Source organism: Cygnus olor, chromosome 1 (assembly GCF_009769625.2).
Source record: "Cygnus olor isolate bCygOlo1 chromosome 1, bCygOlo1.pri.v2, whole genome shotgun sequence".
In the NCBI taxonomy this organism is placed as follows: domain Eukaryota; kingdom Metazoa; phylum Chordata; class Aves; order Anseriformes; family Anatidae; genus Cygnus; species Cygnus olor.
The window spans coordinates 91,985,575-92,011,341 of record NC_049169.1 but is presented as its reverse complement, the minus strand read 5'-3'; the positions used below and the strand labels follow the sequence as shown (position 1 = coordinate 92,011,341).

General features: G+C 41.3%; 1 long non-coding RNA gene across 1 annotated transcript in view; it reads left to right on the top strand.

Moving 5' to 3' along the window:
• Positions 1-22,016, top strand: part of LOC121075797 — a 124,262-nt gene extending 102,246 nt beyond the window's left edge. The window contains exons 3-5 of the long non-coding RNA XR_005823164.1: positions 2,927-3,097; positions 5,398-5,547; positions 20,761-22,016. This is a non-coding gene — a long non-coding RNA (uncharacterized LOC121075797). The remainder of the gene's footprint in view (positions 1-2,926; positions 3,098-5,397; positions 5,548-20,760) is intronic.
• Positions 22,017-25,767: the final 3,751 nt, after the last annotated feature.

The window sequence follows — 25,767 nt, the reverse complement described above, 5'->3', positions numbered from 1 at the left end:
AAAAGATGTGTCAGAGCAGAAGCAATTACTGCAAATTTTCAAAAGCATCTTACTTACATAGAATACTAAGTCTCCCTTGGATACCCAGGGACTTGAAGGAATTTAGGTGAGAAAAGGGAGTGAGCTACTTCAGTCAAAAACCTTCAAGGTATGTGAATAACTTATGACCAAACTGACAGTGTCAAAGTGTTACAGGTATTTAAAACCTGCGTCTTGCTTGTCTTCAAAAGTTCCAGCAGATTTTTTTGATCCCACTAGGCACTCACTTTTAGGTACCATCCCTCATTTTTAAACACTTCAGTTGTAAATGAGCCCAGGATACTTTTGAAAATGTTTTCCTCACACATTTTTTGCCCGGTGTTTGAAGCATGACAGTTTTTTTTCCCCAGTTTGTGGCCTCCACGGATATTTAAAATTTCTTTTAGTGGTAGAAGACTGACAAGTCTGATAACAGCAGGTTCTAACCTAATTATTAAATGTTAACCTCTCGAGGTTAAATAATCTCTTCTGGTGTCATTAAAAATGCCCCAGGAGTCCTGATATACCCTCCTCACATTTGCAATACGTTTGAGGAGAAAAATAGTGCAGTTCTTCCCATTCCAGCCACCATGTGCAGACCAACCAGCCAGACAAGAAGCCTTTGTGCCATTAGCTCATTTCTTCTTTGTGTCCCGAGAGCACCCTGCTGTCAGACAAACTCTCTGAACCATCTGCTGTTCACAGGGGACCGAAGGTACAAGAGCACAAGAGGGCATATTGTGAAACACAGTAAAGCAACCTCCATCTAGTACAGAAAATCAGGGCCATTTTCGGTCCTGCTGCCAACAATCCCATACCAAGTGTTGTGCTGTGTCTCTGAATGGTTGATCCCCTTCTGAGATTTTTGAAGTGCTGCTCCTTGTGATGCCAAGAGGCATTACAAATGCTTGGTCCTTGTGTTTCTTGAGCCATTTACTACGTTCAGATTTGTGTCTCTCTCAGACATGACCATTCTAGCCTATTAATTCCCCCTTCTCCCCCTCTCCCCACCCCAGTGATATGTGTACAGACTGACATTTAATGGTACATTCACCCAGAAGAACAGATGAGATGTCTGGAGCAGTTACAGGCAGAGATATTTTGATCTCTAATAGCAGTTGGGATATTGGGAACGGATGACGCATCCATCAGCTCAGTCAAACTACTGGATTTTCCTGATGCAGTACAGACTTCTATTACAGCCTGTTGTGGTTTAGCCCGGCTGGCAGTCAAACACCACACAGCTGTTCGCTCACCCTCCCCCCTCCCTCTCCGGGATGGGGGAGAGAAACGGGAAAGTGAAGCCTGTGAGTTGAGATAAAGACAGTTTATTAAGACAGGGAAAAGAATAACAACAATAATAATAATAATAATAATAATAGTATTAATAGTAATAATGTGTACGAAATAAGTGATGCACAATGCAATTGCTCACCACCCGTTGACCGATGCCCAGCCTATCCCCGAGCAGCCGGCCACCCCTCCACCCCGGCTAGCCACCCCTATATATTGTTCAGCATGACGTCAGATGGTATGGAATACCCCTTTGGCCAGTTTGGGTCAGCTGTCCTGGGTCTGTCCCCTCCCAGCTTCTGCTGCATCCCTAGCCTGCTCGCTAGCAGGACAGAGAGAGGCTGAAAAGTCCTTGGCTTGGTGTAAGCACTGCTCTACAACAATTAAAACATCAGCATGTTATCAGCGCTGTTCTCATCCTAATCCAAAACATAGCACCCTGCCAGCTACTAGGAGGCAAATTAACTCTGTCCTAACTGAAACCAGGACACAGCCTCATTGATAGTGTTCAGTAATCTCTCAGTGAAGTGCACCATGTACAATAATTGACGTGTGACCTTTCTGTAGAGAAAAAAAATGAAATCTGTGAACAAATCCAACTGTGCTGGGCCACACACCAGGGTTTGTGGCATAGCTCCACTATCTCTAATTTATCTGGGGCATGCAAAGAGGGAGTGTCTATGGTTGTTAGGCAGGAAAGTATTGTGTCTGTGGTGTCCTCTTCATGAAGGTGAGAAGTATCTGAGTTTGAAAAATTAACTCTCTCCTATATGTAAGCACCCTTTAACTGACTCGGATCCTGCTGCAGCATTTTTGTTTGCTCCAGGCTGCTTCCCCACCATGCAGTGGCATCACTGCCCTCCTCCTCCCCTCTCAGCAGCAGGACCATGTTGGCAGAAGAAAGCTTCAATCCTCCATATCATCATGCAGGGCTGAGTGCATGATACCATCAGCCAGGCCTTTGTGAGCATGCTGTGGCTGACCAGTTTATTCTCAGTCACTTTGCTTCTCTACTAAGTGCGTAAAGCATGCATCTCCTGCTTCTGAATTGGCAGGGCATATATTAGCCTTGACACGCTGCAAAGATTGGTTTGAATTCCTTCACTGGGATTTTCTCCTTGCTGCTATTTTTATCGGGGATGGCTCTTGCCTGGTTTTCACTCAGAAAGAGTGTTGTAAATTTCAGACATCATAGCTGAGATGAGGACTGTAACAGAAACATGCTTGTCGACCAAATGTTCATGAGATTGGAAGTCAGTGCAAAAAGTACTGCAGAAGTGTTGTTTGGCTGTCTGACAGAGAAACTGATCATTTTTTACTGTTGCAGCAAAATTACCATATAAGGTTACTTTGAAGTTGTGTATTACATCTGACTTTCTATTTATAATATTATAAATAATAAGGAGATAGGGAGAGGAAAGCTAGAGGGTGGGGAGAGAGTATCCAGGCTGTCTTTAATAATGCGTTTTATGATGTTTCTTTTTGCTTTTGAAAGAGGAATCAAGTGAGTTTCTTTTTAGAGAAAGACAAGAAAATGCTTTCTTCTGAAGTACCTAGGGCCAGGATCAAATTCTTTTCACAGGCAGAGACACACCATTTCCCTTGTCTTCAACAGGAGCTCTCTTGCATCTGAAGACAGCCCCTAGGCTCTACAAGTTTGATAACTTCCCAGCCAATGAGTGAATGTTCCTATCCTCTCAGTTTTTATCATTCACTGACAAATACTCCAGACACATCCTTTGTTAATTTGGAAGCTTTAAGAGAAAGCACCCCTCTCCCTGTTCAGGTATGTAAAAGTGAGATACATCTAAGATTTTTTTTTTTTATATATATGGAAGATTTTGATAAAGACATAAGAGATTTGCTGCCTACAGCTTTATTTGTACAGTTTTCTTAGCTTACATGAGAAGTACAAAACTCAGGAGCATACAGCTGTGATTTTGCTCCTGGGTCTGTCTGTACATGGCGAATCAGTATACTGGTGTTCTCAGCTCTGTAACTCCACGATTTCTAAGTGACCCCCCACCCCCTGTACCTTCTAGCTGTCTGTTACCTATTCATCTCTGAATAATCACTAGAAACATCCAGAGCCGTTAATTTTCAGTGAGGTGGCAGTGAGATAATGCCAATATAGTATTTATCTCAGTCAGCAGCTTTGAGGCTTCTTTGACATCATGGGTTTGTCTCCCAGGACCAGTTGTGTGAAAGGAAGGAAAGGATCAAATTAGAGACTGGGGGCCTTCTTTGTCACCCTGACACCTTCAACCAACCCACAGACTCTCAAAATTATCTGGCATTAACATGGCACCAGAGGTGTGCCTCTAGCTGCAGGTAGCACTACACCTGTTTTGACAGTGCTGCTGTTTGTCTTGGTTTGTACTCTACAGCTATGCCCTGGTGGATTCACACGTGGACTGTTCCTCTGTCCCACCAGGCGGTAAAGTGGAAACTGCTCTTTAAACACTCTGAATGATAACTCCTTCCCTACAGGCTACAAAGACCGCGTTCTCCTTGAATTGGAGGGAGAAAAAAAAAAAAGTAGTCCTCACAAATCAGAATTCAAGAGTGTGAATCATGAATGAAACCATACCTAAATCTTAGAAAGCAGTAAGATTTAAGATGCACCTTTGCTTCCCCTATCATGTTTCTTAAAAGCTTTCCTCCTCAAACTGTTGCACATTATGAGGTTTGGAATTCTTCCTGTGCACATGCAAGGTCCCTAGTTTGGAAGTCATGCAGCCCATAAGGTCTGAAGGTGACTGACAACGTGGGTGCTGTTTTGCGATGTCTCTGAATACAAGGTGTTTGTTGTCTCATTAATACTGTTACCTTCATGTCCTGTATAAGTCTGTACAAGTCTGTACTACCGTGGGGTTGAAGGCTTACCCTAGTTTGCCAGTTTCCCTGGAATAATGTGATTGTCGATGTGCTTTATTACCTCCAAAACTTTGCCATTATTTCCTAGCTTGGGGATCCTTTCTGTTTCTCTTGCTACTCATATGAGAGTAAAATATGAATGTTGAAGTACACAAAGGGCATTTTAGCCTTAAAAGTTGGAGAAAAAAAAAGTTGGAAAACATTTGAATTTTATTATAAGAGATGTGAGTTTTTGCCAATTTCTTGTTCATATTCATAAGGTATAAAGTCTGAGCAATACATGAAAAATGTAAGTGTTCATGTAGCAAGAAACTGCAAGCAGACAGTCATAGTTGAGAATATGAATAAGGATCCCAATAGAGTGTTTCCACTTCTGAGTATTAACTCAGACGGTAAGTTACTTCCAGTAGAAGATGCTGCAAACTGAAGCTTTCAATTTTTTCTGAAGAAACAGACACAACATAGTCAGTGACAAAATAAACCTCCCACAGAATTTTCTTTCAGGCAATCTTCACCAGCTGTAAAAAAAAAAAAAAAAAAATAGACATGGAGCTGAGATCTCATTGGCTTTTCAGAACCTTCTCCTGCTACTTCTGACAGTAGTGTCAATTTTGATTCTAGATTCAAAGAGCTGGAGAAAACATTTATTGCAAATTGGCATATTAACAATTACCATTAACACCCAGCGATGGCCCATCTACTGCAGAAACTAGAATGAGAGCTTGGTCATGCCTGACATGTTCCACAAACTTGCATCTAATCAGAGACTTTTTCTTCCAGTGACGATTTTGTCAAGGATGATTACAGGTCTCAGACAAAATAGCGTATGGAACTGGGAAGACCCCCACTCCAAATATTTTGGTACTTGCTTCAGAGCAATACTTTTGTGGTCTCCACTAGCAGCTAGCCTCAGTGTCTTCACCGAAAGTTAAAACACTTATTAAAATAGATAATTACACAAACTAATGCCTTTAAGAGAAGTTTCTTTGTAAGCTAAGCAAGCAGGAAGTTACTTAAGGCCTACATCTGGAACACTACTTTTCTTTAGGAAGTCATCCCCTGAGTAAGATGACAGTGTGTATTTTTATTATTCTGAGATATGACTAATTCCTTTCTATAGCATTCTTTGCCTCAGTCTTGTTGAGGTCAGCAAATATACAAATTTTGCCTTTTATCAGTCTGACAGTTATTACCTTTTTATTTTCTCAGGTATCTTCTTGTTCGTCTGTTACAAGATAGAGCGAAAAAGGAGATCCTGACCTGTGTGGAATCATTCAGTATTTTGCAGGCTCCTATCTGCATGGCTGCAAGGACTAACAAATGCCTATTTAAAAATATTTATTTTTCATTGTCGTAAAGGTAAGAATCACCCACACAATGCAGATATTACACACAACAGTGATTCTGGTAAAAGATAGGTATCAACTGGAAGCAGCTCGGTGAGTTTCTTGCTTGTGTTAGTTTATTTGAATACTGCCAACAAGACTATTATCAGTTTCATTTCTCTGAATGAGGCCTGTTTAGCTTGTATATCATTTTTAGAGGTGTAGGAAAGAGTTGCCCTTATAATTGGTTCATGTCCAGCCATGCATTTCACACATAGTCAGATGGCTTGTTCTGCAAGTACTTCTTCAAAGGACACACCTTCAGCTATTCCATTTGCCTGTGCCTCTGAAGTACGACACCCTTAGAAGAAATATGAGATGGCTTCAAAAATATTAGGGGATCCCTACCTGGAAAAGATGATAAGTCATATTCTGCAAAGATAATATATCCCTTCATACTGGCACAGATTGATCTTTGTAAAGCTAGCTATTTTCCTTCCACGTTTGGGTTTTAAATTTCTCTCAGCTTTGTTGAGAACCGTTTACTCATCTGTCTCTCACACATATACAAAAAATGTCATACATTTGATGCCTACCAATGCCAACAACTTTCAGAGGCAGTCATCTTGTGGGTGCAATGAAATATCAACTAGACCTCTCAAGCTATTCTCCAAATATAAATATGTGTCTGTAAATCATTCCTAGAGACAGATGGGGCACAAATCAAAATTCATACAGATCTTATTAAAAAAAATAAAAAAAAATCTCTTTGTAGGCCTATAACAAAAGGCATTTTGATGACTTACATAATAAATCAGGGGAGTTATCTTTTCACAGGAAGTGCCCATCCAACTAAATATTTTTAATGATTAAGAGAAACCCTTTTTACTCTACTACTGGGAAAGTTCTGTGCTGAGGCACCAATGACATTGATTTATGCATAACTGGATATAAAAGAGCAAAATAATATTGAGCTTTCAAATGTGAAGAAGTATCTTAAGAACAAACCGCAGGTTTCTTGGACATTTTTACAGATTAACACTAGACAGGGCCCTTATATTTAACCCAGAGCAACATCTTTGAATCATATCAAAGGATGAGATCCACTTCCTCCAGCTTCAAATGTCCCAAAGTAAAGCATACAGCCTGGTCTCATCAATGCAAAGATGTGGACACTTTCAAAGGATAATTATTGCATGTATCTGAGACTCCTGTCAGAGAGTGGAATGAGGCAAGTGCCTTTTCTTGAAAGCAGGGATTCTGAAAAGTTAAGCTGGACGCCTATGTAGTTGCACTTCTAGTTCTTGATGGACTAATAGGGAGAAATGGTGCACCAACCAGAACATGGGTAAGGGCTGAGGGCTGCAACATCTCAGTTTTACTGGAGAGGTTGGAGGTGAGAGGACTGGAGAAGGGGGAAAGGGTGGGGCTAGGGCCCTGTGCAGTGGGAAATGGGCTGGGAAACTAGGAGAGCTCGTATTATCAAGATGTTCCAGTAAAAAAAGGGATTCCCTCCCAGAGAAACTGAGCTGTGTGTATGAGCTGGTTTATACATTGTCTTTAGAGGAACATGGGTGGCCCAGAGCTATCAGGAGCTGCCCTGAATGTTGGTCTGAGAGCGCCCAGTCTAGACAGTCCCAGCGTGAGAGCCCCTGGATCCCCTCTGCTCCTCTCTACAACAAAAGGAGAATAGGATGGGAAGATGTGGTGCTGGAAGCAAGGTACCTTATAGCTAAGACTGCAAAGCTTCAGGTCTTCAATCAAATGAGGACAGCCTCAGGAATGATGCTGTATATCAGTGGGGACAGGCCTGGTGTCCTGCTCTCAGTGGGTAAGACCAATTCTACCATGCTTTCACAAGTCCTTGAGAGGATATGGGTACTAGGTGATATGGATGGTATCCAGTATGTAAGGCCAAAAATCTATCACAGGCATTTTCTTCTTGCTTGAATTTTGAGAGAGAATTCTAAGGATGTATCCTCCATTAATTATCCTATTTACCTTCAGAAAGTTTGCATTATCTGACTTCGTAGCCTTTTTTTCCTTCCTTTTTACGGTCCATACATAGGCAGTGCACATCTTTTGAAGGCAAAATCATCTCGGCAGTGTTATAAACACGGTTCTTGCTGGTGCAACACAAGAAAGCATCCCTTCTTCTGAGCTGTTGCATCAAGTTGATGGATTTTTGCTGTGGTATGAGTTAACCATTTTCTTTCTTTTGCAATTGAAATTGTTTGTAGCTCAAACTGTTAAACTCTACCCAACAGTGCAGCATAAATGAACAGCTATATAGTGTGCTGGCAGAACAAAAGGATCCTTACTCATGTTGAAAGCATCAGAAGCAAAATTAAACTTCCCTACTTTGGGGGGGCTTGGTGGTCCAAGCCTGACTTAGTGTGTGTGTCAAAGCTGAGCGACATGGAAGATCTCCTCACCTCTTACTTATACTGTACATCCCGACCGTGTCCTGCCTGAAGGTGTGTGTGTGTCAGCTGGCTGTGCAACATGAGTCTTGTACGTTCTGGTTTCCTGTGGAGGGGAGCTTTGGTGTGTGGATGGTCAGAGAGCCATGATGCAGATATCTCCCCACCAGGATGCCAGGGAAGCCAGACTGTCACAGTGCTGCCAAGTTAACTTGCACTGACTGTCAGGAAGAGCCACGTGTCTTATGTGTGCAGGGGCTGCGCTTCCAAATTTCAGCTCCCATTCACAGCTTCTCTGCAGATCTACCACAGAAAATGCATCCACAGGCATCAAGTGAGAAATTAACATTGACATTTTGACTCAAAAATGATACCTCAGTCAGTATCGTTGGCCATTGCTCTAGACATTCATACGTAAGGAAACCTTTCCCACACAGACTCTGAGTGTGTGGCAGGACTTTTCATGTGGCACAGGAAAGTAGGTATCTAGCTAAGGTTTCTGGCTCAAGAGATTGGACATCTTTATAAGCTGTTTCTAGCCTCAATCAAAATACATCCTCATACAGTTGACAGGTCTCTAGGTGGATGCCTGAATGGTTTAGTTGGTGACTCAAAAGCAAATGGTTTTGATGACAATTTCTCTATTTTCTAGCAGGCTAGAAAAGTTTGTTCAACCTAACCGAAAGGTTAAAAACAGTTTGGGTCAATGTTAAATTATTAGGAACCCAAATTTCACTGTAAAATCTCTAGAAGATGAAGATCTGATTTCTTTCCTCCTGGTCTTTGCATTGATTACAGTGGCTTTCGATTAAGGTCCCGAGTGAACTTTTTGTTAACACTAAGTGCATGCTGAGTAAATACTTTCACAGCAAAAGGTTAAAGAGCTGGTAACTCAAAACATTGAAGTTCTTCTTTTTCTCTGAATCAAAAAGGAACACCACCTTCTTCAGGCAGCACTGCTGGATTTGAGCTGTGGTTTTGGGGAGTCTGGGTACAGAAGATGCAAACCTTCCCAGGCCGAACTGTTACATCTCCTATTCACCCACAATAAACTGGTGCGTGTGTGCATGCTGTTTTCCTAAAGCAGGTTAATGTTAGCTGTGTCTCTGTCTGCCTAAAGGTGCTCACTATGGCAGCACATGCCAAGTAACTTTCAACCTGGCTCTTTTTAGTGCCAGTAGCAGTAGTGCTGCTGATGGATGCATCAGCTGGTGTGAATACCCTTAGCATCCCAGCTTGGCTGTTGCAGCCAGACTCATGGTGCAAAGCCTTCAACATTTTAAGCCAGCTCAGGTTAAAGCTACACAAAAGTCAATTATTACTGCCAGTTGCAGTGTAGGTATATCCCAAAGTTTCCAAACATATGCCACCCTGTATTCTTAGTGCTTGTTCCATAACAGTATTTCACTGTAAATGTATAATGCTTCCCCTCCTCCCTTTTTATATAACCTGTTCTTCAGTTGTGCTAATCTCCAAAGACTCTGAATTTAAAGAGCAGCCTCATTGATTTACCACCTAGATCAAGGTAGAGGGAAAAAAAAAAAAAAAAAGTCTGGAAGCTAATGTAGATTAGATTGAACAGTTATGTGAAAAATGCACAAATAGTTAACATTAAAATGTGAAGAGCAAATTAATGGCATAATGTCAGAGTCACAGAGTCACTGGTGGTACAGCTAGAAAGGTTAAAAATAAATAAATCCTCACTGAGTGTAGTCTGTTTCATTTTGGTCTTGCATAAGCCATGAAGCTTGCCTTTTTCAGAGATCTAAAAACCTCAGGCATGCTCACAACTATCGCAAAGCACAACAGTACTATCCAGGCTGCAGAAGGGACTGGGTACCCCAAAAGCCTTCCCTGTTCCTCTGATTATTTAGTACCTGCCAGCTACTTCCTTAAGCATTGGCGACTTTAGGATGGATAACCAGAGATGGGCTGTTTATCTGGGGAGACAGGGAAAGAGCAGGAGGGATTTGCCTACATACAGTGCTCCTAACTTTTTTTCCACCATCTCAGCATTTGGGTGATATGGTATTTATAGACACCACTTCAACCGAAGGGAATGATAAAAGGAAAATAAAAACATAATTCATGAATCAAAGCTAGCCTACAACCCGCCTGCACAAGCATATGTCAAGAGCTGTGGCTGGGGGAGTGCAGAGCAGAACCTGAAGCAAAATGGCTCCTGCACCTACTGCTCCTGGTTAGGAAGCAAGGACAGATCAGAGAGCCCCTAAGTGCAAATGATATATGGCTTATTATGCCTCAATATAAGGATTGTTCAGGTCCATATTCACTTAGCCTTCAGTCTTTTCCAGCAGAAATAAATAAATAAATAAATATATATATATATATATATATACACACACACACATTTTCTTGGCTTTGAAAGGGACGATTGCACCAGATTTCATCACAGTCCTTCTGTGGCTTTCTTTGAAGCTGAGCAGATAAACACTCTTATCAAGGTCTACAGGGGCTCTGTCTAAACTCTTTAGACACATTTATTCAAAATGAAAATGTGAGCTGGCAGCAAGCCAGGCTTCCCCTGTCTTCTTCCACTTTCTTTCTGCCCCCCAAGAGGTGCCATGGATGTGTACGTGCTGCAGATGGGCTTTTCCTCCTAGAAATTCGATCATCTCAGGAGCTGGGCTACTGTTAGAGAGAGCGCCTGGGACTTCAGCTAATCTCAGGATGGTTTTACTTTTTATGGCTACTATATTTATTCAAAATTTACCTTTCCTTTCCTAATTGTGTGGCAACATAAGCCTGTACGTGCCAGGGGGTGTGCGTACATTGCCTTCAGAGGCAATTTGCACAGCTTCTGTTTCCTGTCATCTGCTTTACCTGTACAGCTAGGTATAAATTCCTGCTGCAGGTCTGCTCAATTATGGTGGAAGGGTCACTGAGCAGACAGGGGCAGGAAAAGTAGGCCATCAATAAAAATAATAAAAATACAGAACTTCTGATGCCCTCTGCAAATCAGTGACATTGTTCTTTTGGATGTCAAACGAGAACGTGTTCCTGTTTAGAAGATAAGCTTGGAGAACAGCTGAAGATCAAACAGAAATTTCTTAACTACCTTCTTGTCAGCTAAAAGCGTCACCAGAGCTATTGTTACCAGCAAATCTAGTAAGCTCTCTGCATGCAAATAGTGCATGATTTATTTCACAAACTTCCAGATAAACCCAGTGATCATTTAAATTGCCGTTAGTCTGAAGTATACTACAGAACTAGCAAGGGGAGTACTCAGGAAACAAAAACTCAGGAAAATATGTGTGAAATGTAATCCTACATACTGAGTGCCGGCATCATCAGTACAGGAAATGAATAAGCTACAGATCTGGAATATCCCTTGGACCTAGGAGACAAGCTGTAGACAATTTTTCATTGAGCTAACCCCATAATCTAGACAAGCTTTCAAAATGCGTAGACACTGTTCTCCTTATCCTGGCAATACTGCCCACATTTTTTTCCTTGCTTCATGTTTATTATTGTGCTTAATTGACCAAAATGATTGGCATATTTCTGCTTCAATACAAATTCTCCAGGGTCGAGGGTTGGGGCTTAGCAAGGGGATTAGAAATAGTCCTTACTTGATGTTAATGGATTCCTGTCTAGTACAAAATAAGCAAGGATGAGAACAATGATATTGCTTTTTTTTCAATGAATTCGTTCATGTTTCACCTCTCCAGTCCGCCAAATTAAATATATTCTTTATATTTCCATTTTCCATGTGGCATTAAATCACGAGCACTTAATGTTTGCAGTGATGCAGTTTATAATCAGTGGATTCATTATTTAACGGAGGACCTATTTCTTTTTTCTTCTGCTCATATCTGGGAAACCATTTTTATATTAAATTGTTACTTTCTGAAGATGCAACTGACACAAGCACGTGGAACACAAAGCACAAAGCAGATGGGGTTGTCACCTGTGAAGAGATTGAGAACAAGTTTTATTTCCCTCAAGAAAGCCTCTGTCTGTGTGCCACTATCATGAAAATGTCCATTTTCTGGCTCAAAGCGTAAGCCAAGGGAGCCTGCTGCCAAGTGATTACCTGCCTGTTTTGGCATTCACTGCTTGCTTTCTGTCTCAGAGCCATACATTCCTGGAGATGGGACAGAAAGTTTGCAGACTGGGATTATTTAGGTGTGGCTGACAAAATCAACACAGTGGTGGTTCTTCAAATTTCCATTAAGTCATCTTAGCAATTAGAGCTACACCACGATCTGAATTCTTAGAGAAAAACAGTTCCAATGGCACTTTGTGGTAAAGTTGTAGCACTAAACGGACAGATGGCAAAAGTCACCCTTGAGCTGAGGACAGATGAAAGACCTAACTCCACAGGACTTGAAATGTAGAACTGAACAAAACCAAAGATAACTGTACCAGGTACAATTACCAGTAAAACTACTTTCCTTGTACTGAGTATGTTTCTCATGCCCACTGCAGGTGTACATAGGTTTAAGCATATGGAAATGAAGGTCTCCTCTTTAAAAGCTGCCACGAGTCTTCTGACATCTCACAGTGTCTTCAAGCTGTCTGTTTTTCATCAGCTTTATGAATCCTCCTCTTGAGTATCAACTTCAAATTAAATTCTTCTTGGTCATCTTGCATCTTCACACAACATGTACCAAACAGCAAGGTGCTCAGGGAAGCTCGCATTTATTTTTGTTTAGTGGCACTTTCCTAGTGTGGAGACTTTAGATCACTTAGAATGCAGTTTGAAGATTTTAGTCCTTTTTCTCTGAGGTCCAGAGAGGTAAAGTCACCTACATGGAAGGGCTCTGCCCACTGCCCCTTCCCTTTGGTGCCTCTGTCTTGGCTGTCACAGAGCTCTCAGACAATAATCAGAGCCTCCAGCTACCTCGCTCTGCAGTGCAGACACCCAGCTACAGATAAAGGCTTTGACTTTTGCATTCAGAGCCTGAGGTGGTTATGCAGTAATAGTAGCTTTTTAGGAAAGGTAAACTATAGATAGGCTGAGCCCTGTCCCCACTCCATGGGTGAGCTGCAGCCTGAGAGCTCCGTGATATGAGCCTCATCCCTGGGTGTTACCTGAAGGAGGAGGATTTGGCTGATGAAATCCAGAGCATCCCCTCCCTTTGCTGTAGTTTTGTTCTCTGCAGATTTTTTCTCTGTGTTGTCATGAAAATCAGTCACGGAGGCTACATTACAGAAACAGAACATTAGGGCAGCCGGACATTTAATCTGACTCAGGATGGCATATATTTGCTCTCTCTTCTTGTTTAAATTGTGCTGCATCACTTGTGACGAATAGCTCTAATGGCCCATTTTCAAAAATGTGCAGATTAACTATACTGCTGGGTTTTGGTGTTCTAGGAAGGTAGGGTAAGGATTATTGGAACTTTAGAGAGTTAAAGAGGAGATTAAGTGTAACTCACATTGAAGGTATAATAGAGAGAGAAGAAACAATCAAACAAAAAAGTTAAAGGAAATTTATTGGAAAAAATGTTTTTTTTTTTTTCATTTTATGAAGGGGGAGGACTTCAAAAGAACGTACCTTACACTTACAACTTTTACTTCTTATTGGCAGCAAGATTAGAAACTCTCAGGGAAACTCCTGTGACCTGAACTGTACAAAATACAGCAGTAAATGTTACTAAAATGCCTCTCAGTTCTTGATCATTTTTAAATTTGTTTCTTGTGACTGACCCTTTGTGTCACTTGATATGTCACACCTGACTTGCATTTAGTTTTGCTGTGGTCTGTATATTAATGTTGAAGTTGCAAGCAGGGGGAGGAGAGGTAGAGATGAATGTGAACAGCCAGGAGTCCTAGGCTTTGAAATGACCCTCCCAAGAGTTTTAAGTGAAAACACATGTAGATCTTTAAAAACTGTAAATAAATCCTTCACAATTGTTCTAGAATTCTTACCCTTTTTGTTCAGCTTTGTTTCTAGCCAACAAACTGTCTACATTCTTAGTCTAAACATATCCCCCTTGTCTTTAATTTTTCATAATTAAATACACTTTCCATAGTGTGTAATCCAACTGGGGCAGGTCCACATGATTGTCTTTCTACGTTGTTGTAAATCGAGGCCCTCCCTGCAGAAAGAGGGAAGAAATCTGCGAGTCTGCCCAAGCAAAACATGAAACAAAACAAGACCCAAAACAGATTTAAATGTCTCCACGTTTTGCCTATGACTTCTCGATCTCCACAGCACTTGACTGAAACAATAAACAAGGGTAGGCACTTTTGGTGCCTTCACTGTCGTTCTGCATGTGCCTGGAGAAGTGCATTGCTTGACGATCATGACTAGCCCTGTGGCCTTTAAAGCACAGCTTTCTGCATTTAGACACAGGTGGTAGTGCTTAAATATCTTCCCAAAAAAGAACAGTGATCCTCATATTTAACTTCAGTATTTTCCATGTGATGTCAGCAGTGATGTGGCTTTCTTTTACCTCTTACTAGCAGCCTGCATATGTCAGAATTTCCTAGTAGTCTGTGACAGAGATATCCAAATTACCAAGGGATTTCCTGTAACTCAGGAACAGATGAACAATGATTCTCCCAGGCTGAGGTTAAGGGGCAATAGGATGAGATATGTTCATTCATCTGCTGCAAAGATCTGACTTCGCTCATTGACCGCTGCTATATTTGAATCTAAATAGAGTCCTGGATAAGGTTTGAAAATGTTGTATGGCAGAGATTCTTAAAATTTCCCAGTTGCCAAAGATAACTGGGATTTGCAGTTAGATAACTTCAGTATTTGTAATATTCAAGGTATTTCCTGTAGTAAGCACAGAAAAGCACAAATGAATGCTAAAAACTCTGAGATAGCTGTATCTGATTATCTCAAGTAAAATAGAGAAGTTTTCAAGGCCACTTCTCATTGTGCCTCTTTGCTTCTGTTTACCTAAACACAGAAGTATGAAAATAGAGATTAGCACTGAAAACAGAAAGAGAGGTGTGTGGCATTTCAGGTTTGACTGAAAGTAGGATCACTTCTGTCACCTTTGTCGTACGAAGACAGGCTGAGAGAGCTGGGCCTGTTTAGTCAGAGAAGACTGAGGGGAAACCTCATCAATGTGTATAAATACCTGAGGTGAGGGTGTTGAGAGGATGGAACCGGTCTCTTTTCAGTTGTGCCCAGTGACAGGATGAGAGACACCGGGCACAAACTGAAGCACAGGAGGTTCTGGCTAAATATGAGAGGGCACTTTACTGTGAGGTGACAGAGCACTGGAGCAGGTTGCCCAGAGAGGTTGTGGAGTCTCCTTCTCTGGAGATATTCAAAACCCGCCTGGATGCCATCCTGCGAAACGTGCTTTAGGTGATCCTGCTCAGCTGGGGGGCTGGACTGGGCGGTCTTCAGAGGTCCCTTCCAATCTCAGCCATTCTGTGATTCTGTGATAATTTTTTTCAGATAGATTTCAGAATTGAGTGTTTATATTAATTTCTAAAGTCTCATCGGTTCAAAGAGGACCCTTATCTTGGATTTATTTATCTTCAGTTGAACAGATTCTTAATTTTGCTTTTAGACTTCTTAGTAGTTAGCTCACCCTTTTTTAAGCTCAATTTTTTTGCTGACCTAGAAGATAGTCTTGTGAGACAATGCATGTGAAGAGATCTGGGACCCATTCCCAGTAGTTACCCATTTCAGGTGCTCCTTCTTCAAAATCACTACTACTTGCAGGTCCTTAATCCCCCCAAGAACAACAACACCAGTCAATACTCTGTGACTAGATACTGCTAAGAAAAAAAACAGGGGCATGCTTACAGGGGCATGCCACAAGGAACAAGGGGCTCTTCTCAGGAAATGGGTAGACTTAGGAGTGACAGATTCAAACTTGGCCAAAGCGTGATGCTTCACCTCTTTCACTTCCCTAGGACAGCCACAACAGCAGGTCTTCATGTATATTTGCTACATGCTTTGACAGAGCCTGCTGATCCCTGCCTGAAGTACCCTTTGACCAATGTCATAGTCATTGAAGCATGTAAATATGGATCACGCAAACATACATCACTGGCCTTTTGAGATTATTTTATTATTCATTTCTTTTATCACTTTAATAGCTTGCTCTGTCTTCTCTTCTTTACCTTGATTCTTGGGTTTACACCTGCAGAGTTAAAGAGAGAAATTTTCCTGTTTCCATTTCTCAGCTGTTTGTCCTATCCCACTGTAACTTTACTGTGATTTAGGTTTTCTGCTGCTCTGCTTCTACACAAGCTGCATGGCATACAACTGCACAGCATATTTCTAATATTTACCAAGCATTTCTTCAGAGAGAATTTACCTTCTGAACTTTGGGTTACTTATATTCTTGCTTGCATCTCATACATATTTTATTGTTTTCTTGGGAAAAAAGGAAAAGCATCCATAATGTATAGTGCAGTATACTGTGGATAAATATCCAGTATTATCAGGGATTAAATTATATGATGGTTTAAGTTTAATATAAAAAAGAACTTTTAACCAGAAAATTTACCATCCATCTTGATATCACCATACAACTGCAGATGTTATGTTAGTCCTGTTAGCAACGCTAACAACCAGCAAAGTAGAGGTCATCTCTCTCTCACACTTTTCAGACTAAAGACCATATTTGAGATATAGCTTATATTTGATGTCCCTGTTTGCCTTGCGCTTTTAAAATTTTCAGTGCAAACACAAGTTACAATAAGTGGTTTTCTCTACACGCAGCTCCCCTTTTTACCCGAACATGCTGCTAAGAAACCAAACAGACACTCCTTGCCCCATGAAAGGTGAAAAGGCTGCTCAAGTAGCCTGTGGTTGCGTGAGAGCAAACAGAAATGACTCACCAGCTGGTGTGGGTGTGCTCTAAGCAAGGGGATGTAATCCCACTTTGACATCAGGTGACGGATTTGAGACAGCAGACCTTTCTAGATCCCCAGGTCATCTTACAAACTAGCAGGGTGGTTTCCACCCCTGGCTGTGCAGGTTAGGCAAGCACATAAGTGTGCTGAAACCCAGGTGGGGGGCTGCTTAGATCCCAGCACTGACCTGGTTTCAGCTGCTTCTAAGCTGAGCACAGCTTCCAATGTGGGAAGTCCCCAGAGTGCTGAATGACAGAAATGGGAAGTTAATGGCAGAAGGAACACTCTGTCTTGCTTCTCGTGTTTTGATTAAGTGTGTCTACTGTCAACAACATGATGCCGGGCAGGAGCCAGTATGCCATTCCTATAACCTAGTAAACAAAACTACACGAACCAGGTGATTTACTCAGCCACAATAGTCCTCTTGGCCACTGTAACTCTAGTTTTACCAGTGTAGGAAGAATGAGAGTAAAAAATCAGGTCCTGCAATCAATATTTAACTTGATTTTCTGATCCAAAAGACAATAAGCAAAACCACAGCTGACGAGAGGGTGGAGAACAAACAGAAACAGAACTAATGGACATGAATAGAATATTGTCTAGTCCATGTTTCTCTTGGCAGGTGTTGGGTGTTCCTGGTTTTCATTCTGGTGTACAAACAGAAAATATACCACCTCCAGCTCCACGGTTCTCCCATGGAGTGTCCTGGTCCCATGAAGGCTGAGGTTCTTCAGGACAAATCATGGCTCTTTCAGTGTAGTATCAGTGGGGACTGCAGGTGGCTTCTCAGAGAAAAGCAATGTCATGAGGCCATTCTTATAGACACAATGTTCAGGTCAGTATTAAAGAGCCTTTAAAGGGGGAGTCCTGAGGTCAACATTCAAGATACTGGCTGTTGACGTTGACAGGCAGTACTTGCTTTCCATCCCAGGAGCAAAAGTGGAAAGGATAAAAATCACTGAGTGAAAAAAGAAAAAAAAAAGGAAATAAGAAAAAGAAAAAAAAAAAAGAAAAGAAAAAAAAGAGAGAGAGAGAAATACAGCAGAAGAATGTAAAAAGAAAACAAAACCAACAAAAAAAAAAAGATAGCAAACACAACCAGAGGGGCTCTGAGATCTATGGAGGGCCAAGAGAGAGAGAGCTTTCTTCATAGGAAAATTAATCCATCTCAAAGATTTACAAAAAAAATGTTTCATTTCAGAAAAATGACCCATAAATTCCAAAAGAATGACACAAGTTTTCTCTCCTTTTTGCTTCATTTACTAGATGTAGCTTTCTTTGTACTTTCATTTACCTGTATCTTGTCGTTTCAAAACCAATTTACTGGATTAGCCTTGTCACTCAGCTAGCAAGGTTTAAGACAAAGATAAACCCCAGAAAGGGATTTCCATGAAAAATAAGTCTTCTAGCTCCAGAGCCTCCCCCAGTTTGCATTTAGCCATGAAGACTCTATATCAGCTGACCTGGAGGACATACTGGCTTGGTGCCTGGGTATAACTCATACGTTTCTGAGCGCTGTCCAAAGGAGTCTGACAGCAAGCAAAACATATGGAAGCCTTTTCCTTCTTAACAGAGAGGCCTGAATACTGAAACAAGAGGCCCAGCAAACGCCAGTACAGTACATCTTCAGATCAGTGAGGAAAGTAAAGTAGACTCTGGTTACATCTGGGAACAGCCATGGTAGCAGCAACATAAAGACTGAGCATCAGGAACTTTGTACACATGCAAAATTTTGCTGGTATCAGGCTGGTTTGTACACTTAAAAAGGCAATTTGATGAAATTAAGGTATCTGAGAGTCACTGCAAACTAATTTGAGCCTTGCTTGTGCTAGAAACATGGAAGAGGGTTTCACATGGTGAACTGAAGAGGTTTTGCCTAGATCTGTTGTGAGTTCTGGTGACTGTCAACTCAAAGCTGTAGCACAAACCAAAGTAAAATAGAATGGTCATTGAATAAATAGCTCTCACAAAGATCTGAAATAGGAATTCACTGTTGTAATGGTGCATGTATTACATTTTTCAGCACGCAAACCATCCCTGAGCATCCTTGGGTACGAGTATTGTCAAGTCTGGATGCAGTACCTTACAGAAGCTGGTCTTGGAGAACCGGTTTTATTGGCCTCTGTTCTGGCTGCAGATGGTCTTGTTAAGATGGCGTCTGTTTAAAATTGCTAAATTTTGGAATGGGGGGGAGGAGCAGTGACCTGCAGTTCTGACCAGCTCCAGAATTCAGAAATACTGAATAACACTTTTCCTTCCTCGCACTCACTCCTTTCCCCAATCAATCACAGGATTGACTTAACACCATGAAAGCAGACAGTTTCATTTTACAGTCTTTTATATGTCTTCTGGTGCTGGAGCATTTAGGACTTTCATTTCCAGGCACTGTGGGTGAGAAACATACTCCTTTAAAAATAAAGTGAGATTTTCAGGCAGTAATCTCTATGCAGCAGCTATGGCTTTCAGAGAAAAAAAAAAATGCTCAGACTAAAACTGCAAAGCCTGTGACTGCTCATAAACTCTGTCTGCACTGGGCTTCATACAAAAGAGCCCCAATCTGGCTGAGACCCCAAGACATTCCTGAATTTTAAGTGATAATATGATAAGGATATAATATAATGGTCTTCTGCCTCGCTCAAGACAATCCTGCATGAGCACAGTTACCTAGATAAAGAAATCTGTGTTTAAAAACAACAAGAAAAGGCAGTGACTCTCCTGTATGCTAGCTGCTGACTGGCATCTTTCCAGGCTCTCTAACTTCACTGGTTAAGAAGAGAGCAATAAATGGGAGATATTTAAGATTTTAATTTCTGCTAAAACCTGACCATGTGGGAGATGGTCCTATTTTTTCCATGATATATTCCTTTTATGTGAGAGAGAAAGCTCTAGTTAGTGCTGGAATCTCTGCAAGATGAGTGTTCACTGGTGAGCAATTCATATTTGCAATATCTGCATGATATAAAAATACCATTAAAATATACCTCCTTAAAAAGAGCAATTGCCAAATGCTGTCTTCCACATTGCCTTTGGGCCTAGCAACTTTATTTAGTTTTTGTAAATGTTATTTAGCATTTGGCCTGCACTGCTGCCACAATTCCATTTGGCTGTCACGGTCACTTTAGGTGATGCTAGCCTGAGTTGTCCCATTGCAGATACTCTTTTGAAGGTACACCTTGGCCCATGTGGCAAGAGAGAGCAGAGCAGAGCACACATAGATAGCTTATTGCAAATTAAGGATTATAGCCAGTACAGAAGCCAAGAAAAAAATCCTAAAAGAAATATTTCCTGATGCCATCTGCAAAGCAATGGTAGCGCAAAGGTTTCCTTTCCCTCTACAGTGGGGAAAGCAAACCTAAAGAAGACCTAGGAGCCCCTCTGGTCTATACAGCACTTTCTTTTTTACTCTGGGCAGGTAAAACAGCATTTCAAACTCAATATAGATGCAAGAGACTACTTCTAGTAAGGGAGTTAATAGCAGCAGCATCTAGCTGTGTGAAAGAGAAAGGCAATGAGTAATGAAGTGCTGATTGACTGATTGTTCTGCTTTTAGGCTATCATTTTAAAAATGTCCAGATTTGGTCAAAGTTTTTCATCATCCAAATCTTTGCTAATGAGGGCCAGAACCTAATGACCAACTGACTTTTTTTTGGTGCACAAGTACTTCACGAAGCTTCCCAGTAACAATCAGTGAAAAGCTGATGGAGAAAGTGATTTATTTATTTATTTATTTTTCTTTAAGTCAAAAATAGAGTTGATGTGCAGTAGACATCAACACTATTTCTCTTGAAGACATGCCTGGACTGTGTGTGTGTGTGTGTAGGACACGGTGTTCTTCAGTCATGGATGTTCGGATTGAATGAGAGGTGCAGAGCCTTAGTGGAAATTTTCAGCATCTTTTCCTTGATTGGGCCCTTTGTGAGAAAAAGGAACAGAAAGGGAAGAGAGGGAACAGGTTCAGATGGTAAAATACCTTTGAAATCTTCCTTCATACTTAATTTTGCTTTCACATTTCTTGTTTCTAGTGAGAGTGAAAGCAAGCTGGCTGGAGGAAAAAAAAAAAATCAAAACCAAGAATCTCAGAATCACAAAACTGGATCCAGCACTCCAAGTATGGCCTCACCAGCACTGACTGGAGTGGAAGGATTGCCTCCCTTTACCTGCGGACAACTCTCCTCCTAATGCAGCCCAGGACGCTGCCAGCCTTCTCTGCTGCTATGGCACATAGCTGTAGCATGTTCAACCTGGTGTCCACCAGCACCCTCGGGTCCTTTTCTGCAAAGCTGGAAGTAGCTTGTCATTCTAGAACTGTCAGCCTCTCCTCAGAAGAGGGATTTGTGTGGGCACAAATAATTGCACAATAAAGACCAAACAAACATTCTTTGCAAAGAGGGATTTAAACATATGTCCATTGCAGCTCTGTCTTTGTTTTGGTTTCCCTATATAACCACTTGGGTAAAACAGACAGTGCGATTACTACACTGGTTCTCAGAGCACGATGTTTAGCTATTGATGCTAAAAGTCTTGCCTGGTTTTCTTCAGAACTACTGAACTGATAAAGCCAGACCAAAAGGTCTCGCTGCCTCTTCTAAGAGTGTGCACATATGAGTGTGCATGTGTGTGTGTGTATTTTACGGCCAGCAGTTTTCTGCAGCATCTCTTGTTTACTTTTGTGATGGGCACTAGGCCAGGAAGACTGTCTGCCTCCAATCTAAATGAGCTTATGACTTTACAGAACATTTTTCACTGACATTTTGGGGATGAGATATGTGGACAGGCTATCTGTGCAACTCTAGAGACATCTAGACAAGTGAGGACTTGGACAGCTCTGAGTGCCTGCATATGCTGTGCTGTGTGTCATATATACAGGATTGATTATTCTCCTTTTACTGCATTAAAGGACTGTGACCAGCTTGCCAGGACAATGTTAAGAACATTTGCATGTTCCTTTGAAAGGAGCCTGAAGCTATCCTATGGCCTGTTGCACCAATTCCCTAAATGTATGTTTTAATTTATGATGTTGTCTACAGGTCCTGACAGCAGGGCTAGCAGACTGCATCACTAAATTAAACAATGGCCTGTTCCCTACCAGGCAAGTTGATGAATGAGAGATAAGGGCATAGAAGAGTAAAAGAACATAGGAATCTAGCTGTCTATCCTTTGCTATTTTTTTCATCGCAGGTAGGTCCCCTGTACAGGAATTTTATTTTAACATGGAATCCACTTCAGCTTCACTCTATACCTACCGCATTCACAATTACGTAAGCATCTCCAGGACGAATTCCTTTATCTTCCCATCTAATAAATATAATAATAATAAAAAAAAAGACCTTTAAATGGATGTTAAGGCCTGATTGAAGTTAAAAAAAAAAGGAAAAAAAAAAAAAGTAGAATTTGATGATAATGAAACCAGTCTGTCCTTATTTCACCCAGAGCTCCAGAAGATTGTATAGATCATTTATGGTATCAACTATTGCTGGGTAATGTGCTGCAATAAAAGAGAACACAAGACGCATTGGATAGTGGCAATAGATTGATTTAATCAAAAAGTCTGTGCATTTACTCTGAATTTCATTCCCTTTTGCAATTTATACAGAGAACACAGGGCCTCAAGCCAGCTTCCCTTGCTATGCAGTGTGTATGTAGTTGTGGCTGTCTCTTGTGAATCACATCTTTTAAATTTTAGATGTCTGCCTACTTGTCTGCTCAGGACTGCCAAACGCAAGCACTAACAAATCATTTGTGAACTCTTTCTGGCTCAGTCAGAGCCAGACATCAGGTTAACCAGGATGTTGGGTTAAAGTTCATAAAGGTTTTAAAATCATATACATTTTTAATTTGCCTTCTGTCTCCAGTCAAGAGCGGTGTACTTGTGTCATAGTTTTAGGCAGTTCTCTTAGACCCAAAATACTTGTAATATGCTTTGAGAAAAAGGAAAAGAAATCTGAATTTCCCACACAATTTGCCTGCTTCCCACAGCTGGACCCTAAGGAGAACTTCGAACATCATGAGAAATCTGGTAAGTTTTGCCGTGTGCCTCCGGACCTACAGTGCTGAAGGGAGTGCTGAGATGGAGGATTTCATGGAAGAAGCAAAACGCATGGATCTACACAGACAACTTTTCTCCTTGCCCCCTGTGGAGCTTTCAGTTTTGTTCTTTCATCTAAAACAAGCAAACAGCAACAACAACAAAATGCCACTCAATAACAACAAAAACGAACAAACAAACAAACAAGATGTAGATAAAGAGTATGTCCAGCTTTTTGTGTATTGAAAGTTTACCAGCAGGCAGAATTATTGGTGCCTGCAAAAAATAGTTTGACCAGACAAAATGTTCTCATATATCTGATGTGAAAAAAGACCTTTGTGGATTTGAATGAGGAGTGGGGAGCGTAGTGAGAGGAAAAGGAAGCGCCAGGTGTGCAAATGACTATCATGCTGTTATGTTTGCAGCCTATTAAAAACAGTTCTCTTTCCTTCCACTTTAGAAATTCAAAAGAGAGGGAGCACTAATGTAATGGCACTTTTTAACTTAGGGAGTGAAAAATAAGATCATATTTGATGAAAAATTACATTTTCAAATCCTTAGCATGCTTCTACCAAATTGGAAGCAAGAAAGAGAAGCTAACATCTGATTTTGGTTGACAGGTTTGCAGCCAATACTATTTCCCTTCCTGCTATTATTTTCTAACATATATTTTTCCCTGACAGTCTTTCCAAAGCAGTATGCTAGCATTAGCAGAACCCAGAAGAAAGACCTTGGCGATTTGCAGGAAAGAATCATTCTTATTAGATGATGTCAGCTGCCGGCTGGCTGCTGAGCTTTACAAGACATGGTTCCAAAACTCAGATATTAAGTGACTCCATCTCTCTCCTCCATGTTGCTTCAAACTGGAGCAATGAAAGTTAAGAAACAGAAAGGAGGAAGACAACTCCTCCAGTACTGATTTGTTGAATAGCGTTGAAAGCATGACCATAAACAGATAAGTACATATTGTACTGTCTGGTTGCACCTCAGAAAACAGCCATTAGACAACATCCTTTTTCATAATGAAAGGCATTCCAGTCATTAAAGATGAGCACTGTTCCTGGGGCCACAACCTACCAACATTTTATGTGCACTTGTGATCTTGTGGACCGTACAAGTCCGATGTTTTGCATGGGACTACTCATCCTATGAACTAGCATAGCTCTTCATGTCACTGCTAAAACAGCTTGTAGATCATTGCATAAAATGATAATAACAAAGAAATCGCCCCGATGTGATATGCAGAGCCTCAATGACACTTAGGACTCATCCCCAAGACATCTACTATTTTTGCTGTCATGAACCCAAATTATTTTTCAGAATCAGATCTGAATGGCTAAGTGCCACTTGTGCTGCAGTGTGTCTGTCAGGTCTTCAGTAAGACTGCAGCTCTCTGCCTGGGAATGAGCCAGGTACTATATTCCAGACTCATGCCCTTTGGGGGTTTTCCTGGCTCAGAGACACACACAATGCATCCTGGGGCTATTTCTAAAATTATTACCTATAATTTCCATTTCCATCTGAGTTCTGTAATTGGACTGATGCTAGTAAGGTGTCTGGCTTTTCAGGGAGCCTACACTAGAAGAAAGGTCTAGCAACATTTTTAGAATATGCTTTTAACTGCGTTTTTAAATATTTTCTGTTTTATTACTCCACCACTGTGACCCAGTAGGCAGGAGTTGACTGTACAGCAGAAGGATTTTGTTCTGACTTAGGAATGGAATTATTACTTGCCAGATTAAATTAAAATAATGATTTTTTACACAGACATTTCCAAATTCTGGATTCCCCAACACAAACACACACACACATTAACAGAAGGCCATTTTCTGTTCTGCACGTATGATTGATAAGCATGTGTGTCTGCACTTTAAGTCAGACATTTTGCCTGACTGATCTTCCTCTACCTCTGCTTACAAAGCCTGATGCCTCACATCTTATTCAAGGGACAGCTACAAAGACATGCAGCTTCCCTCTTTGCTCCCCTCCCAGATGATTTCTGGTAGCTTTAGCTGGTACACGAAATCACAAATGTACAACTTTCCATCTCTTTCCTCAACTAGGAAAAATATAAGTCCACCTAGCAGCTGGGGGACTGTCTAGCCTGGGTTCCCAGGCACTGTGCTGTGGTATGATTTTTGTGTGACTCTGCCTCTCTGAGTTGCAGGAGCTATTTTCACTCAAAATCTTACAACTACCTCATCAGGCAAAACAGTCACGCTTCCCAACAGCTGATGATGATCCCTTTGGGCATCAGGCGGTAAAGATCCAACTGTTGGAGATTTCAGTGCCACTGGAGCTCTGCATGAATCTACCTAGATCCCAGTGGTACCGTGAGCTGAAGTTAAGCTCTGTGTCGAAGCTGTTCCCCCCCTTTTTCCAATACATTCCTTGTGTAGAAGGGGAGGTCTAATCTCATGGGTACTGGCAGAGAAGGACCACTTTGTACAAGAAAATAAAGCACAGCTAGAAATGCTCAATCACAGCCGTTGGTCCATCACCTCAGTTCCAGATCTCCTGGATAAGGAAACTGGCTGATAAGCCACGAGATGCTAGCTCATAAAACTCAACTTGAAATTCCAACAGCTAAGAAGCACAATATACATACATCATACCATGGCAAGCCAAGAGAGGAGAAGCTCCAGAAGTACACCAATGGTGCTGTATCCTCAGGGTCCTACCTTTCCAGCACAAGGTAGAAATGGTTCAAGCTCTTAGCCCTGAGTACCAGGGCACCCTTGGGAGCCCTTGCTATCTCTTTTCCTCTCAGTGCCAGGTATATAAATTAGGCAGCATCCACTATCGGGAGTCCTTATGGCTTCATAATTTAATGAGGTCAGGCCTAGGATTGCAACTGGACTGCTACAGCACTCAGAATTGGTAACCTTTCCTCCTTCCTCCCTATCTCTCCTTGTCTGTCTCTGACAGCATGCAACACACTAAATGCCTTTGCAAATTTTAGCTTTAGTTGCCCAATCTGTGACAGGGGACAATAGTCCTTTAT